This window comes from Mus musculus, chromosome 1 (assembly GCF_000001635.26).
Source record: "Mus musculus strain C57BL/6J chromosome 1, GRCm38.p6 C57BL/6J".
In the NCBI taxonomy this organism is placed as follows: domain Eukaryota; kingdom Metazoa; phylum Chordata; class Mammalia; order Rodentia; family Muridae; genus Mus; species Mus musculus.
Window position 1 is genome coordinate 187776081 of NC_000067.6, and position 17168 is coordinate 187793248.

At 41.8% G+C, this 17168-nt stretch overlaps 1 protein-coding gene across 11 annotated transcripts in view; it reads left to right on the forward strand.

Moving 5' to 3' along the window:
- Positions 1 to 17168, forward strand: part of Esrrg (estrogen-related receptor gamma) — a 606376-nt gene that overhangs the window by 167571 nt on the left and 421637 nt on the right. The window lies entirely within an intron of this gene.

A 17168-nucleotide genomic window follows, 5' to 3' on the forward strand; every position in this document is an offset into this window, starting at 1 on the left:
TAAGAAGGGACCTTCTAGAGTGATAATAATGTCTTCTACTCGGTTGTGATGGTTTTGAGAAGGTACGCATTTGTAAAAGTTTATCAAATTTTACACCTGACTTGTGTATGTGCATCTATGTGTGTACAGTATATGTGTATATATGGGCATACATGAAAGTGGCAGCCAGAGATTATTGTTGGTTGTTTTTCTCAGTTGCTCTACATATTGATTTCTGAGACGGGGTCTCCCACTGAACCCAACATTTACTGATTTGGGTAGGCTGTCCATCCCAAAAGCTATAGGGATCTGCCTGTCTCAGCCTCCTCCTCAGTGCTGGGGATACAGCCACTCCTAGCTCTTATGTGGGCATTGTAAATTTGACCTCTTGATGGCAAGATGGGCAGTTTGCTGACTAAGCCATCTTCCTGGCCCTAAATTTTGTACTTTAAAATCAGTGCATTCTATTATAAGCATTGGTTAATACATTCACTAACATAACTGAGTGTTTTCATTTTCAAAGAATAGGCAGGAGAGGGCAAACATGGAAACAAAGATGCTGTTATATCTTAGTGTTCTGGGAGAGTAATGACAGAGATGAGATGTGGACAATGACATGAGACTTAGCCAAGCCCCAGTGTGTTTTGAAAGAGGAGACAACTGGATTGCACAAGAGGTGTTAAGGAGAGTGGATAATAGTTTCAAAGTTTGTTTGTTTGTTTGTTTGGTCTGGACCACCAGAAAATGCAAAATATTAGAATATTGGAAAATGGGGTAGATCTGGCTAAAGGATGTAAACTGGAGTCATTTTATAAATATTTGAGATTCATATTAAATATCCAAGTTAATATTCTAAGTAGGAAGATGGGCAAATGAGTTCAGAGAAGATGTCAGCTAAAGTTAGTCTTTTTGTGGGTTCTTAGGTATATGAATATTCTTTTACAAAGAATATCTGTGACCACGTAGTCGGGGAATATTGAAACATAAAAGGGGAGTCTAAGGATTTAGCATTGCACTACTTAGGTCACACTGAGAGTGAGGAGCAGGGAACACAGAAGATACAATACCCAATTCAGCAAGGTTCACCAGAACCTCCTGCAGCCACCTTTGGTCGGAGTGACCCAGTGTTCCTAGAGCCTGTTTATGCTTGAGTGCTTTACCGGATTAAAAAAAAAGATATATATATATAATATATATATATATAATTTCAAGACTTACAGAATTCTAAAGTTTCGTTTATTTATTTATTAAGATTGTTCCTTGACTGAAAGCCTGTGGCAGGTCCAGGATAACTACTCCATTGGCACAGGCATTTTTCACAGCTGCTTTTATTGTTTAGTTTTATGAAGTCTTATGGAAGACTTGGCCATTTTCTGTTATTTGTGACCAAGTACTAGACGTGGCACAGGCTAGCTCCTTCTGGTCCTTTTGTCAATGAACAGCAAAGGAGAGACAGAGAAGAGCCTTCATGGCTTAACTGTTCAGGGGTTTTGCCCACTAAGGTATGGTGTGGCAGCACAGTGAGCGGCTGCTAGTCCTCCTGCAAACACCCTGCAAGTACAAAATGAGCGGGAATCATGGATGAGCAGGAAAGCTTGAGTCCCACCCCAGTGAGCCACTTCCTCCAGCAAGGCTCTATCTCCTGCAAGTTTCACAATCCTCTCGGATGGCACAGCCACCTGAGGTTGAGCATTCAAGCATCTCAGCCTGTGGGGAACATCTCACTTCCAAAACACAGCATGCAATGGCTTTATCTTCAGTGTGACATTGTAGGGCCATCATTTCTGAAGGCATCTCGAGGGATTCGGATTTCAGTTCCGCCTAGCCCCAGGGGCTATGGACAGTGGGATAAGACAATTCTGAGTTCCCCCATGCTCACCTCTGACATGGAACACCTTCCTCTTCTGTCTGCCAGTTGGCAAGCATCTTATTGAGGAAGTATACGCAGGGGTCATAGCCATGTGTACACCATAACCTTGATGATCCAAGGCATGCATCTTCTACCTTTAGAGCTAGATTGCGCTGCCAGAATATGGCTCAGGGCAGAGATTCCTCAAGCCATGATATTTGACAAATGTTATATAAAATCTTTTCGTTAACATTTGCTTAGATACAGTCATGAGAAGCTCTTGGGTGTTTTCTGTTGAAAATGACATAATTCAGCCTTCCCTTGTTTTTCTTGTAAGTGCTGAGCTTTGTCATAGTAAATTAGACATCAAGAATTGGGAACAGCCTCTCTTTCTCTCCCCCTCCCTCTTGCCCCCACCCTCTCCTCTCCTCTGTCTCGCTCCCCCTCCTTTCCTCTCCTCTCCTCTCTCTCTCGTCCCCCTCCCTTCTATCCCCCCTCTCTCTTCCCCCCTCTTCCCACTCCCCTGTCTGTTCTCCTCCCCCTCTTTCTTCCCTCTCCCCTCTCTTTCCTCCTCCCCCTCTCTCTTCCTCCTCCCTTCTCTCTCTTCTCTCTCCCCTCTTTTCCCCCCTCCCCCTTTATTCCCATAGCAACTCACCTAGCCTTAGTCCTTGGGGCCAGTGAACTTGCCTGACATCAGCTTCCCAATAAACTTACATTTAATATAATTAACAACAACAACAACAACAACAATAAAGAATTAGGAATAGAACTGAGGGACAGCGTGGTGGTTAAGAGCACTGGCTGCTCTTGCAAAGGACCTGTCTTCCATTCTCAGCACCCACTTGGAAGCTCTCAGACTCTGTAACTCCAATTACAGGGCATCTGACACCCTCTTTTGGCCTCTGTGGGTATTGCAGGCATGTGGTCCACATACATCCATGCAGACAAAATACTCATGCATAAAATAAAAATGACTAAATCATTTTTAAAAAAGAACCCTGAATAATAATGTATTTCTAGGTTACACAGTGAACCTGACCAAACTTGGTTTTGCTGGATCTAGTTCGGGGATAGTTGAGTATCTTCACAGAACATTCTGGAAAATGCTCATCAAAAATGTGTGACTGCATCTGTAGTGGATGGAGCTGTGCTGTAGTTTCAAATGCATTTCATTATGGCAAGATATTACTTCCATATAAAGAACCATGCAGCTTCGTATTTAAAATGCCAATGAAACTCACATATACTTTATGTCAGAATTCTTAAAGATTTATATTTATTTATTATCTTATTTATTGTGGGTATGGATATGGTTGTTTCTGCTACATCACAGGTATGGAAGGTAAAGAACAAACCTCGGAAATGAGTCCTGTCTTCTCACCCCTTGGGTTCTGGAAATGAAGCTCAGGTCCTCTGGCTTGCACTACAAGGGGCCTTATATGGTGAGGCATCTCACCAGCCCTTGCCTCATAATTTTAAAGCATGGTGAAATGAGAAATTATGATGCAATACGTCTCATAAACTAAGGAACAGAGGTGACTATCAGCTGATATTCTGATGTCCAGAGATAATGGTGAAATTAAAAGGAAATTATGGATCTAGAAGATCTTGCTTTACTTCAAGGGGAAGCAAACAGAGTTGAGAGGGACAGTTGTGTCCAGACACAGCAGAGAGGAAAGAAGAAAGGGAAGCAACTCCCAGTAGTGTGTGGTCATTGGCACAAGTAGAAATCCTACTCTCTGCATTTCCTACTATGCTTTGGGAAATGAAAAAAAAAAAAAAAAAAAAAGCCAGCAAGGCATGGAAACCTTGCACTATTGCATTCCTGAGACCGGCCTTGGAAAACAGGGGGTGTGGGTGTCACGTAAATGGCAGCAGCTGCACTCATGCAGAGGCAACTGCTCAGCATATGTAAGTGCGGCTGGAAAATCATTGTCTTGCAGAGAATGCTCGAAATTGGTCCCTAATGGCCTTGGTTTTTGTCATATGGTCTTGATTATAAGGCTAAAATTGCATTGCCATGCCTTTAGTGTGAACGAGATGGATGGATAATTACTACGTGCTCTGAATACCGTGCTGCAGAGGGGAGCCAGGACATCCTCTGGCCACGGTAGCTACCATTTCCACTATCTGTCAGAAGAGCTTCGAGAGGCCAATTCGTCACCATCCTGGTGGGGAGAAATGGAATTGGGCCTTATTTAGTTGGGTGTCCAAACATCCCAACCATATACATATGCAAATTGTGGACACACTTAAGTAGCCAATGGGAGTGCAGTGAGGAAGCATATAAAGTGGGAGGCAGGGTAGGGGGTGGGATTACTGGATATGAGAGGACCACAGGTAAAAGCCAGGACTCCAGAAAGTGCCTGGCTTTGGTCTTATCTATGGGCTTATATTGCTAATGAAGCAACGAGGGAGACCTCGAGGTTCACTTTGAGATGGTGCAGGAAGTTCAAAATTACCAACAGAGCTGTCAAATAAGAAGCATCTATGGAAGACCAGCAATTTCAGACATGCTGAGAAAAAAAAAACAGGGTGCGGGGGAGATGGCTCAGTAGTTAGAAACACTTACCACCCATGGAGAAGGCCCTGCATTGTTCTCTAGCATCCACTGGATGGTTCACAGCTGCCTACAGCCTGTAATTTGAGTCCCAAGGGATCAGACACCCTCTCCTGCCCTCCACAGGTACCAGGCATCGATGTGGCACACATACATATATGTATGCACTCATGCATGCACATAAAATAAAAGTAAGTAAATCATAAAAAGAGAGATTAAAAAAAAAGCAGACTTTTCTGTTTGTGAATATTCCCCTTAATGGGCCTTGCTCCTTGAATAGCCTGTAGGAGCCTCCTAAAGGTGACATAATGATGCTACCAAAGTGCCAGCCACTGTTGTTGCTGAGGATAAATTTCATGACCAATCAGAGGGGAAAACAGATCCCACTTTTCTGAAGTCTAACCTGAGAATGGACATGGATTTGAGAGAGGGTCAGCATCCAAAATCAGCCTATGAAAGCATTGTGATCGTGATATATAATTCGCCACCCAAAAATCAGTGTGAGTAGTGGAAGCACAATGATTGATCAGGTTGGGCCAGTTACATAGCTGTTATGCTAGTCTTGCTTGGTTGTTTTGCTGTTGTGTTGTATTTGAGAGAGAGAGAGAGAGAGAGAGAGAGAGAGAGAGAGAGAGAGAGAGAGAGAGAGAGAGGAAGCCAAAGCATTAAACGGAGGATGAGGCCAGCAAGATGGCACAGATGCCTCAGAACCTCTCAGACCCCAAGCCTGACAACTTGGGTTTGAGCTTGAGCTTCAGGGCTCATCTACATGGTAGGAGAGAACCGAAAGTTAGTTGTCTCTGACCTCTACACATGTGGAATGATGTGTACCACCACATTAATAAAAAATAGAATAATAAAATTAAAAATGAAAGAACTAAGAATGAAGGTTTCTTTGTATGTTAAAGAAAGGGAATATAAAAGGAAGAGCACTATCTGAGCATATGTATACACATGCATGATATATGTGTGTGTGCATATACATGTGCATGTCTGTGTTTATGCATTGTACATGTGTATATATGCACGGATTTATATCCATGAATATATATGTATGCATGTATATGTCTGTATACATATGAGAATGTATATGTATGTATACATGTGTATATGCACATATATATGCCTGTATTCATATGCACATATATTCATGTGTATGCATACAGGATTTATGTGTCTACATGTATATATATGTGTGTGTATGTATATATAAATCTGTATATACATCCACATGTATATTCATGCATATGCATATATATGGCATGTGTATATTAATGCATGTATATATGAATGCATGTATACATATATGTATGCAAGCATTTATACAAGTATATATTCTTTTTGTAAAAAAAGTTTCATAAGGATCAAACAGCAGTAATAGTTGATCTGGCATTCTTAATACAAGCTTTTATTTTATCATATCTGCATAGTGATCCCGTTTGGCTGCACCCATTATTATGCTCCATAGTAGTTAAATCCGGGATTCTGGGGCAATAAGACATAAGGGTTGTACTATCTTGGTGCTGTTTTTAGCTTTCATTTCTATCGAAAGCTGCCAAATTAGTAGCATTTTGTGATTCCCGATTTAGCTCTTAATAAGAAGCAGAGCTAAAAGCAGCCGACCAAGCAGCTGAAGTCTCATCACGAGCCAGAAAGATCAATAAGCTAAAAGAAAAGTATGAAAAGTTTTTGAGTGACAGCTTAAAAATGGAAATTTTAAATATATACCACTGCCTTCTGCTCCATTGTGTAAGGCATAAAGCCCATCTTGGCAGTGCGTTTCTAAGCAGTCCGGAGGCTGGTTTATTCGTCTTTATGTACCATGCTGTAAGCTATGCTCAGAGCTTTATATCTGCAGGCAGGTAATATCAGGAGTAGTGTTACCTGAGCCTAGCATTTCTAGTATTGGGCTATCAACAGGAATGTCACTATTGACATTTGCTGCATTATCTAAGTCCCTGCATAACGTGTGTGCACTACATTTGAGTTTCAGAGTTGGAAGTGCTCTGTGTGCACAAACCCAGGCACAGTGTCTGGTCAAGAGGTACAGTTAGAGAAACTCATGTTTTAGTTTTAAATATTCTCATTGCCTGTGACCGCCAACTTTAAACTTGATTCCATGGTCAGCATTCGGTGAAAGTCTATTTCTGATCATTCATTATATGAAGGTTCCATATTTTAAAAACACATATATCAGAGGTGGAGAGATGGCTCAGCAATTAAAAGCACAGGCTATTCTTCCAGAGGACCTGGGTTCAATTTTCAGCATCCACACAGAGGCTCACAGCAAGCTGTAACTCCAGTTCCAAGGGATCCAATACCCTCTTCTGGCTTCTATGAATATTGCATGTGTGTGGTGTACAGACATATGTACAGGCCAAACTTCCATACATATAAAGTAAAAAATAAATCTCTAAGGAATACATATGTGAGAGTAATAGACCCTATACCTTAAAAACATATATAATAGAAGCACAAATCCAAAATAGATAATGCAATACCTTTTTCTACTTCCTGTAGTCGGAAACTCTTAATGCCTTGCTGATTTTACCCTTAAGCAGATATTTATTTTGTAGGCTTTAGTTGCACTTTTCTTGGATATATTCCCATCTAATTTAGGTAACATGATGAATGTCTTCAATAATTATAAAATAGCCTGTTTCTCTAATAGTAATCATTGCCTGGAATAGCGGGAAATGGTTTCTCAGTAGAAATTGAGCGTATGTTCTATATTCTGTGTTCAAACCCAGCTTCACGGCTTCACGGCGGCAGGAAGCTTGCTCTTCTTCACTGGTTCATGGAGCACTTTTATTTGTGGATTGATTCCGTCATGGGGGATGGTGTTGCCATACACAAGTAAACCTAATTTCTTTTGTTGAAAATCAAGACAGTATTTCAAGACTGTTTGCATTTCACCAGATACACTCTCCTTTATTAAGGCAATAAACAATGAGAAGGCTCTTTCGTCAATTTTACTTCAGAAATCAGAGCACACAGATATATAAATCATGAGTATGATAATTTACTTAAGTGTTCCTAATGTGGTGCAGTATAGGTGTTTTTAGCTAAGTTCTTAGATCATTAAAATTGGAAGTGAATAGTCATGTCTGCTAGGCCATTTCTTCATTTCTTCATTTATTTATTATTAATTGTGTACCAGCCTCATGGAAGCATGCTATCTTATGGGTGACTCTATTTGTCCCTTGATAGTCATGGAGATTGAGAGCCCTACAGATACCCAAATCCCAAGATCCTCAAATGCTTTATATAAATGGCATGCTATTGTCTTTAGATATCTATATATTAAATATTAGATGAACATTGCAGGAATAGTTGTACTGAACTTGTTAGGGAAAATGACAAGAAGTCTGAGAATGTCAGGACAGATTTCTTTTGAGATCTTTTGGTGTGGGATGGGTGGGATCCACAGTTGTAAAACACAAAGGGCAACGGGGCTGATAGTCATGATAAACATGCAATATCTTTATCCTAAAGACATTGTCGGTCAGTATCAAATTTGTGGAAATAATCCTACAATTATAAAAAAAAGTTAACTTCTTGTGGAATGAACAAAAGAAAAATGAAATACATCTTGTGGTGACCAAATATATCTCCGTGGCCTGTGTCTTCTTTCCATTGAGTGTGATACAGAGTTCATTGGCATGGTGGCGTATCCATGGAGCTTCTTTGCATATTGCACTCAAATATCTTAATCTTGGGAATTTGTTGGCTGGTGATGAGAGAGAAATAAATCCAGGTGACATGAAAGGATAGACCGTGTCATAGATTTTTTTTGTTTGTATATTTGTTTTGTTTTTGTTTGTTTGTTTGTTTTTGTCAAATACAAATCTAGACACACTCAGGAGGAAGAAATCTCAACAAGGACTGTCTCCATCAGATTGGTCTTTGGGCATTGGCTTCATTGCTAACTGATGGAGGAGGGCCCAGCCCTCTGTGAACAGTGGCATCCCAGGGCATACAAGCCTGGGCTAGATATGAAAAGCAGCTGAACCACCCAACAAGAGAACACCCTTGTGAGCATAGGTCCTCTGTGGTCTCTGCATCAGTTCCGGCCTTGAGTTCCTGCCTCTGCTTCCCTCCATAAGCACTATGACCTGTAGATTGAGAGAATCCCTTTCCTCCTCCTGTGCTTTGATGGGGGGTCTTTATCATAGCAACAGAAGCCTACCCAGGACAGACAGCTTATGCTCCACAGACACCAGGCACTTCCACTATGCTGAGCCTTATTATATTGTTGAAAAATGAAGCTGTGTAGGTGATGGGCATCGTGGTTTCAACTGAAAGATGCTGTTTCACTAGAATGGTCAGCACATAAGCAAGAGTGATTTCTTACCTAGAAAACAAGAAATCCACAAACTACAAAGAAATTTCGAAGCTCTGCCCCTCGCCAACACCCTTTCAGTTCCTCTCTGGTTTCTGCTGTGCATCCTCAGATTTCACAGTAGGCAACCCAAGGCTCTCACATGTTTGCAGGCAGCGTCTCACGGCTGTGCCAGGAATCATAGATGGGAGCCTCAGTAATGTCTTCTTTATTTTCTTTCATCTCCTCCTAGAAGGAGAGGGCTGAGGTGAGTGTAGCTGCTCGCATCAGCTCAGTGCAGGAAGTGATGAACACACAACTAGGGATGCCCTGGGAAGACAGGACGTGTTCTTTTCCAGTGGTCCACAGATGGCATGGGGAATGATGGTGAAGCTGAGCCCACGATGGACAGACACCTAGTCTGCCCCAAAGCAGAATTGGGAGTACACTGTTTTGTCCACACATACTTCCCTGTAAAAGTTGGTGACACAGTGGCAGAGGAGAGGCAGGGAGCCAGGGACCTGTGAAATCTAGGACGGTTTTTCTTTTCATTATTCTTTATTGCCTCTTTTCTGTGCTAAAATACTCAGCTTTGGTCTGAAAGGAAGCGAAAATCCTTATGCCAAGAGCTTGTAAACTAACGCCCACTTGAACCATCTGGTTTTCTAGCACATACAAGTGATTAAGCCTCAGAACTATGATTGTTAAAATTAAAAACACAACAATCCCAAACACCTCCAAATAGATGCCTTATGCGAGTTTATAAGGGGGAAACATATGATGTTTTATATAGTAAATAATATTGAAAGGTTGAGACAAGCTCCTTCATTTCCTCCCCTCCCTCCCTCTTTCCCTTCCTTCCTCCCTCCCTCCCTTTCTCCTTCCTCTGTCCCTCCCTCCCTCTTCCCCTATCTTCCCTCCCTCCCTCCCTCCCTCCCTCCCTCCTCTTCCTCCCCCTACTTTCCTCCTTCCCTTGTTTCACCCCTCCTCTTGCCTTCTTTTCCTTCCCCCTCTCTCTCCTCCCTCCTTTCTTCTCACTCTTTTCTCCCCACCTCCTTCCACTATAAGTGTTATGGAACGATATGATTTATGCACTTAAAATATGCTGTAGCGCCTACATTTTCAACAACCTGGAATGAGCCCTCGTCTCTACATTCGGTATTATTTTTGCCCTCGATAAAGAAACACGTATGCTCAAATGTATGTGTGTGCCTGCTCATATGCTTGGGTGTCTTAGTTCCTCCCAGAATATATTAAAAGACCAAGGGCTATTTGCAAATTATGAATTCATACTTTTTGTTCATAATGACTGAGGAAAGTCAGGTCAGGGGGAAATTAAATATGTTAAGAGCTCTCATTTTAATTGTATAATATCGATGCTGTCTTTATAGTTAATTTCCTTGACAAGTTGTAGAGCACATGGTTTGGATCTCTCATCCATTTCTTACGTGGAAATGATTCTAAATTGGGACATCTCACTTTGGTGACGTAGCTGAAGGAGAAAATGAAGAAGCACCCTGGGCAGCAGGGCTGTGGAGGTAACGCAGTGTCCTAGTTGGTCATTGTTGGAGTGGGTGCCACACATAGAAAATCTGGGAGGAAATACAGTCTGTATGTGAGGAAGAAATCAGACCTGCTATCTCTAAACTCCCTAATGGTAGCCAGTACTCATCCCTAGATATGTTGTATCTATTGAGGACAGAAAACCATTGGAAGAGTGTTTAGTCATGGAGCTGAGAATTCAGGCATCAAAAGATGTCCGTGTGGTAATCTGTACCCCCACAAGATGGACAGTCTGACGCGCTCCTGCCATTCTTTATGGCCCATACTGTGTCTTTATATAGTGCTTACAGTCCAGATGGCCCATGAGGCCCCTTGGTGCACAGGACTCCAGTCTCTTTGCTTTTGCTGTGCGTAGATTGTTTCCATGGGACAACCCCCTCATGCATGCTTAACGTGTGCTCAGCCACTGGGCTGCACTACACCCTGGGGCGCCAAATGTGTTTTACCATATCTTTCAAATTCAATGCAAGTCTCAGTTGACTAATTGAACAGTAGTGTAGTCATGCTCTCCACTGTCAAAGTCTAGAGGCTTTTGTAGGACATCCGTACTGCTTTGTGTTCTATGGAGAGAGTCCTGTTGATAACCTGGAGATTCTGTTCTGTGCATTTGAAACAGAAAGAGCCCTAAGGATGATACAAACCCGTGCCTTACTGGTTCACATTAGGTTGTGTGTTATATTTGTGGAGTGTATTAAACCTAGGAACAACAGACTCAGGCAGTGAGCTCTCTTGGAGAGTGACCTCAGCTAGTTAAGTAAATGGTAATGAATGGTCCCAGGGTGAAGGGCTCTGGATTTTCTTGTGATGGTGAAGAGTATCCTGGGACTAGCTTTCCTTAGGTCAGTTTACTTTTTCTTAACTGCTCCACACCCAACCCCCAAATATCAGAGTTAGGGCGTGGTAAACTGGTTCTGGATCAAACCTTCAGTCAGAGTCATAGCAACGGAGTATAAAGCCATTGAAAAAACTCATTGAATTCCATCCACTGGCTGAAATGGAGCAGCCACAGAGGCCTCAGAACACAGCACTGGCTGCTTTCTTTTTTCTTTCTTCTTTTTTTCTTCCTTTAGGTCTGGAGTCTAAAGTCATTTTTTAAATGTGAGCGATGCAATTTCTTGTATCTTTCATTTAAAATGCTACTTGGTAAACAGCAGTGCAGATTAGTGTATTTGTAATTTAAATGAAGACCATACATCAAGCCAGAGTCTGCAAAGAAAGGAGGAGTTTAGGGGATGATTCATGTGACCTCTCTGTGTGATCTCCTGCGGAAAATACAAACAGGCGAGGAAAAGTCTAGAAGAAAAGGTCTGTGGGTTTGGGGAGACAGAAGCTGAACTCTTTCTAGAAGTCACTCCCGGTAGCTAAATCTTTGTTTTCTTCAAGCACGCTAATAAATTCTTCCTAATTCATTTTTTATTTTCTCTCAGGGGTCTGCTGGCTGATTTGCTTCAACAAAGGAAGCATCATGTTACACCTTTTAAATAATTGATGGCTCTCAATCTGAGCCAGCTTGAAGGAAATTCTGAAAATAGGAACCAATTGAGCAGCTGCCTCCTTCCTCCCCACAATCCCTCCCTAGCACTCTCTGCTCTTAATGCTTGTTTAAAAAAAAAATGCATTCCCCACCCCTTTTTACCTCCTTGATGGACAGATGATGCCACCCACCACAGTACCTGGTACTCAGTGTCTCTCAATTTTCTTTCACATCATTCTGCTTTCTTAGAGATTACAGGGAGCTGTTTGTTATAAATGGATGTAATTTTTAAAAAGCTCTTAATTAATCAGCAGAAATAATTAGAAAAAACTGCTATGTCATCTTCTGAACCAGAGATGGTTTGTTGGATATATGTGTGTGTGTGTGTGTGTGTGTGTGTGTACACACATTAAAAGTGAGTTTAAAAATTGTCCCTAAGAATCTGCAGAACGGTTTTTCACAAGAATCACATTACCCTGAAAGTGGGGTCAGTGTAGCCTTGCCCATCTCCAGCTGTTCTGGAAGGTTCCAAGGAAATGAGGTGATCTGTGTTTTCCCCCAAGATGGGGAAGAGGCTTCCATCTTATCTCCCTTGTGGTTATTCAAGGTCTGGAAAAGCTACGGGGGCTTTTAGGCCACCATGGTTGGTAGAACATTAGACTAATCCACAGTGATCTTGAGTTCATCTTTCTCAGTCTCTCTGACTCTGTCTCTCTGTCTTTGTCTCTCTCTTACACACACACACACACACACACACACACACACACACACACACACACACACACAGTGGCCTTCTACTTCCTAGGACATGAGAAGGCAGAAGACGTGCTCCATTTCACGTAGACTGCTCAAAACATCTTACTCTGTTGTGAATGGAAGATAGAATTTCCATCCTACTGCTTCCCATGGCTTCTTTAGTCATTCAGTTGTTTGTTTGGTTGGTTTGTTTTTGTTTTTGTTTTTTTCCCTTGATGTTTTGCCTTCTTCCTCTCAGACTTCTACAACTCAGAGATAAAGTGGAAGAGGAATGTTTGACTGTCAGACCCAAGAATTTTGGCTCAGTTATTGAAGAAATCACATACTTTGAAAATTCTCTGACTTCATTTACAAGAGACCTTTCTTTCACTATTAGAAACTGCACCCAAGTTACTTATCTACTTTGTTGAGTTTTGGAGGGAGCCGAGACCAGGAAGGCTGAATTTGGAATACTAAGTTGGACCTCACTTACACTTAGGAGAATTTTCTATTTCTTCTTTCATGGGTAAAGATATATCTTATTACCCACCCTAAAACCAGCTTAGTTACTGACCATGTAGATTATCACATTCATTTTCCATTGTTAGAGATAGTTTCCTGGTGGGGTGGGGGGAATGAAGTCCTTTTTGCTGTATATTCCCAACTAACAGTGGCTCCTGTAGCCAACCTGCATTTGCCAGTATTAACCCTTCTAATGGTGGTCATGGAACTGCCACTTCCCCCTCGCCCCCAATCCCCACCCCTGTCAAATCCTCAATTAACCAAATTGTTCAGACCCACATGAACAATGCCTGACAGGAAGTTTGGGAAGCTGAGACCCTGCAGCCGGCCCCTGCTGTCTTACTCTGTACCCAGTTTCTGTGCAGAGGGAACAGGGAACAACAGGAGCTTCCCCTTTCAGAGCATCTTTGATTGTGCTATTGTGCTGTTCATTTGCTGGTCTTGATGGTCCCTGAACTGATAGCTCAGACCTGAGCGGAAGTAGGTTCCAAGGCTACGTAGCCTAGGGAGATGGGTTTAGTGTGGAGGTTTCCCCAAGGATAAGTACAGGATAAGTACGTTGTCTTCGCCTGTGTTGTTAATGATGCCAGGACTATGATATACTCAGTGCTTTCTCTCTCTCTTTTTTGTTTTTCTTGAATATCCATTCTTATCACAGATTAGGAATTTAGCATCAACTTTTGCTCTCTAGAGGTGAAGTAATACTCTGTCAAAGGAAGTGCCTAGAAAATGCAGAGGCTCCTGCAAAGGGTGGTATAAGGTAAAGGAAGAGATGGTATAAGAAATTCCATTGCCCTGGGGTCAGTGGCTTTGTGGCAGTTTATATCTCTATATGATATAAAAATATTCTGTGGAATTGGGGCAGCAACCATGATGCTTGCTTGATCCCTAACCCTCACATGTCACAGCCAGAGTGGAGTGCTGCTATTCATACTAGGATGGATGTGAAAGTTGTCCCCTGTACAATACACACCCAAGCCACCACATCTGGTTCCCAGAGTTAATTCTTTGTTGTCAGCTTGTACTTCCAATCTCAATAGTTAGCTAGGTACACGAAATTCCCAGTTTATAAAGCTGGTGTGTTCCAGTCTATGTGTTCTTATTGTTTGAGATTCCGGAAACCAACTGAGATACATGGTCATGAGCTTTCTAGGTTACCCACAGAATGAGTGGTAGTGAGTGTTCTAGGTTACCCACAAGATGGGTAATAGTGAGTATTCTAGGTTATCCACAGAGTGAGTGGTACTGTGTGTTCTAGGTTACCCACAGAATGAATGGTCATGTGAGTGTTCTAGGTTACCCACAAGATGAGTGTAGTGAGTGTTCTAGGTTACCCACAGAATGAGTGGTCATGTGAGTGTTCTAGGTTACCCACAAGATGAGTGTAGTGAGTGTTCTAGGTTACCCACAGAATGAGTGGTCATGTGAGTGTTCTAGGTTACCCACAGAATGAGTGGTCATGTGAGTGTTCTAGGTTACCCACAAGATGAGTGTAGTGAGTGTTCTAGGTTACCCACAGAATGAGTAGTCATGTGAGTGTTTTAGGTTACCCACAAGATGAGTAGTAGTGAGTGTTCTAGGTTACCCGCAGAATGAGTGGTCATGAGCATTCTAGGTTAGCCACAGAAATCTTCTCCCTCACTGATTTTCTCACTAATTTTCTCTCATAGTTTTTGAGGCATGGGAGCATTTAGCTCAGGCTGGCCTTGAATTTGCTTTATAGCTGACTATGACCTTGAAAGTTGGAGCCTCTTGCATCCACCTTCTGAGTACTGGGATTGCAGCCTTGTGCCACCACGCCCAGATTATGTGGTAATGAGAATGGAAACCCATCTCTCTATGTATGATAGGCAAATACTCTACTCATCGAGCTACACCCCTAGTCTCTGGAACTGAAATTCCAAAAATTGTTTTTACTATCCTTCAATATATTATTCACATTTTTATTACGAAATTGTTCATCTTGCTTAATTATCACCCCTCAATCCAGGATTTATTTGGGGGAATTAAAGTTCATTTTATTAAGTAGCTATCATATAAGGTACAGGAGTTAATACCACACCTTTCGGTCTGTCATCTTTTCTCACTGAGAGACCTTGTGTACATGGAATCCAAGAACTGGTTCCCAAGGTCATCCTTATAATTGTTTTGAATTTTTGCCAATCTCAGATACGGGGCTTGACAAATAATTCACTTTGTTTTGTTTAATACCTTTTAATTTATATCAACAGAATGATGTTTATATATATATATGGATGTTCTTGGATCATATCTAACTTCCTATTATCCCATTTTATCCTCCATACTCTTTCCTTTCTCCCCATAAATAATCCCTATTCTAGACAAATAATGTGTTTTATTTAAAAATTAAAATATTGTTTCTATTATTATTATCATATTATTATTGTATGCTTGTGAGTGAGAGAGAAGAGAGAGAGAGAGAGAGAGAGAGAGAGAGAGAGAGAGAGAGAGAGGAGGGAGGGAAGTTGGAAGGGAGGAAGGGAGGGAGAGGAATATTTGTGTGTGGGCATGAGGCAGCTTTGTCTAGTCCCTTCGTTCCTTCCATTTTCATGTGCATTCTGGTCCCCAGGCTTGCCTGGCAAGAGTCTGTACCCATGAGCCATTTTACTGTCCCAAGTAACACATGTCCAATGTTGCCTTGTTGGTCACAGCCATGGTCAACGAGTTCAGACAGCAACATAGCCGCTCAGCTCAGCACCTGTCCCACGTTCCCTCTATCCCTCAGTTTTCTTTAAAAGCAGAAATCCAAACAAGCTTCCCCAGGCTTCCAACTCTGCCGTGCCATTTGGGTGGGATCTTTCCTAATGTTTCTTTATACTCACACAAATTACAGCTTTTCAGCAGGCCTCCTGTGCTCACAATCTTGGAAAATAAACAGGGTTGGATCTTCACAGCCGTGTTTCCGTGCATCCTGTCTCATTCATGAGTGTACTGCAAACATTCTAGTTTTCCCTGCCAAGCAGCCTCCTTTATTGACTCCATTCCCTGTCAAATTCCAACCCACAGCAGACCCCCTTCCTCTTCTCTTGTCCTATTCGATCTTTGGCTCTCATTCTACCCCAAAATTTCTCTCAGAATCACACCACTGTTTTCCAATGCTCCAGTAGTTTCTCAAAGCAAATAAAGTGTACTTCCAACTGGGTGTTTTATAGCCTTGGTGTACTAGGAGACTGAGAGCCCAAGCTTCATCTTGATCATTTGTCATACAGTGCACTTTTAACCCCATCATTGCCAAGGATGCCTGAAGCAGGGCTGTGCAGGGTCAGGTGGTGGAGGACCGGGTGCCTAAAGGGGTCCCATTGAACAGACTTGAGCAGTTTTCTGAAGGCAATGCAGTCATCCCCTTGAAATGTTCCCTCCTATAGTTAGCACAGTCATGTCCCAAGGAGTGTCATGGGAAACAGTCCAGTGCCATCTGGCTACTTAATTGTTCGATATCTTTTACATAGATATTGTATCAGGCTAGACACCCAACCAGTCACCTGTTGGTTATGAACTTTTCATTGTCCCTTCCATGAGGTACAAGTCTACATGACTGTTGCTCAGAACAGCTCTTGTATGTAATAGTAATGATTTAAAAAGTGTCAAATCCTGTGTAACGGTCTCTTTTATATTTCAAAATTGGAGAATACAAGCAACTTAGAGGGATTTGACCTGCCGGCTTCCTCTGACTGACATACATGGAGAAACAGCTTTTGTTCACGTTTGGTTAAAACCAACTGAGAAGTTCCTTTGACAACTTGCACCTTTCTGTCCATTCCCAAATAAGAAACAAAATGTGGAGAAATGCATGCAATTTTCAGGCTGATGTCTGGTGACTCCATTGGTCTTGAAAGAATATCTTTGTTTTGTTTTGCTGTTTTGTTTTCTACAGTCTACATGAGGGTGTGGTAGTGGGAAATGCTTGATGCTTTGCTGGTACATTGACATGCATACATAAGAGAGGGATAGAAGATTAATAAGTCCAAGGAACCTGAAAAGAAAGAAAAGTAAAATAAGATGGAGGACTAGTCTTTTGTTGGAGTGTTAATACCGTCCTGATGGTATATGTAGGAAAATCAAAGCTAAAAGCTCAGCGTACTATTATAGTTATTAATGTGTGCTTAACTCTATTGCCTGGGGAATTTTATTAAATGCAGTGGCC